The 2,056-nt window shown below is 43.6% G+C and overlaps 1 long non-coding RNA gene across 1 annotated transcript; it reads left to right on the forward strand.

The window, feature by feature from the left end:
- The first annotated feature begins 507 nt into the window (after nucleotides 1–507).
- On the forward strand, nucleotides 508–1,771 carry LOC127330193 (uncharacterized). Its single transcript, XR_011750952.1, has 2 exons — nucleotides 508–877; nucleotides 1,235–1,771. It is a non-coding gene; the product is annotated as an uncharacterized lncRNA (long non-coding RNA).
- Nucleotides 1,772–2,056: the final 285 nt, after the last annotated feature.

The raw sequence follows: 2,056 nt of genomic DNA on the forward strand, positions 1-2,056 counted from the left end.
TTTGGGAAAACAATGAACACAAAAATGTTGCGAAATTTTCATACGAATCCAACGGTATATTATACGTATCAATCCGATAAGTGGTTTGAAAATCAACGTAAAAATACTATCCGCACGAATATGCAATTCTGGTATTCCGTTGAGAAGTTCACTAGGAAACACCAGGAAGTTCACTATATTTTCTGAAGTTCACTTCAAACTAGACTAAAGTTTCGGAAGTTCGCCCTGTACAATATTGAAGTCCGTCGGAAAGTTCAGATTCAGGGAAGAAGAAGTTCACATCTATGTACCGGGAAGTTCAGAAAGGGTTCGAGAATAGTTATTCTCGAACCGGTTTGAGAATAGCATATATATATATATATATATATATATATATATATATATATATATATATATATATATATATATATATATATATATATATATATATATATATATATATATATATATATATATATATATATATATCCAAAATAGTCTGCTACCCAGGTGGCTAGCTACGCACCCTCAGTTACCCGTTTGATCATCCTATAGGACATTTTTCGACGGTGGATTGAACTAACGGCGTTAACTGTATTAACCGGCCACCTGTCCCGGAAAACCACCACACCGCCTACTCATGCGACCCCCACCACCACCTACCCGCAATACTGCACATTTCCCCCTCTCCGTCCCCTGCAATGGAGTCTTGCTCTCACGGCCGTCGCGCTCTCCCTAGGCATCTCCCTGCACGGCTGCGTGCCTACGGGCGCAGCGACGGGCAGCGACCCAGGTGCAGGGATGGCTGCCGCTGATGGCGCCGTCGAAGGAAATCATGGGCACGGAGGGGCCTGGCCGGCGGCGGGGATTTGGAGAAGAGGCGACGTCCTACCAGTTGGTATATTCCAGATTTGCTTCCTCTTTTTTTTGCGTTCGTCTGAGTGCGTTACCTTTTTTGCATCTGGATTTGCTTCCTCTTTTTTTTCCCGATCTGGATTGATTTTGCTTCAACGTTTCATTGAACTGGGCACGTGGATCTGAGGTTGGTTTTTCTTGTTACTTCCGTCCGCTGAACTCATCTAATTGAAGATTCCCATTTACAATCTGCCATCCAAACACATTAATCGGAGTAATTTGATTGTATATTCCAGATTTGTTCCCAGACTTTCTGTTTGAACATGTACTTTTGGTGAATGTCATATCAAATTGCAATTTGAGATTTGTTCATTAATATGTATTTTTGGGTGGATGTCAGATCAAAGTCCAGAAGAAGGATTTGCATATCTGGATGCTCGATCTGGAATTTCCTTTGGAAAGTCCAGAAGAAGGATTTGCATATCTGGATGTCAGATCAAAGTCCTCATGCGCACCAAGGTCGATCCCGCCATCGTCCCTATGTATCCAGCACCTCGACGCGCGGCTCGTCGATGTGGTGCTCTGGTACGGCGGTTTGGTGCTCTGGTACGGCGGCGGCGGCGGCTTGGGATTGTGGAGCTGGCAGAGGAGATGCGGCATCGCTGGGAAGGGGTCCGGGCGGCGACGACCGGGGGTGCTTGAGATGCGGTCTCAAGGTCAACAGCTGCGCACATCGGATTTCATGGTGGCCACGCTGAAGCTAGGTGCTTGATTTTTCTTTGCAAGTTATTTTTCTAGAGCCTCGATGGGAGGCAGTTTATTAGTATGCATCACAAGTGTATGCATCACAATTGTAATCCACTCAACTATCCATATGTAATACTAATTGAGTCACTTCTGTAAATTCAGTCCAGATATGTATTTCTTTGTTCACTCATGTTCTTTGATTTCTCTCTCCCATTCTTGGATTCCTTCTCTCCCCAGCTCATGAATTCAAATTGCAAAGAATTGTCTCCAGCATCATCTCCCAAAATACCCACCGCCACTTAGAGGCCTCAAGCAACTGTGATGTCCTGCCAATTATTTTAGTTCTAGTGATTTTTTTTGGTCCTAGATTTACATGTATTTTTTGGTGGATGTCAGATCAAAGAACAAAAGAAGGATTCACACATCTGAGTGCTTGATTCGGTGGTTGAATTGGGTGCTCGATTCGTTTTGTCAA

Source organism: Lolium perenne, chromosome 2 (genome assembly GCF_019359855.2).
Source record: "Lolium perenne isolate Kyuss_39 chromosome 2, Kyuss_2.0, whole genome shotgun sequence".
Lineage (NCBI taxonomy): Eukaryota > Viridiplantae > Streptophyta > Magnoliopsida > Poales > Poaceae > Lolium > Lolium perenne.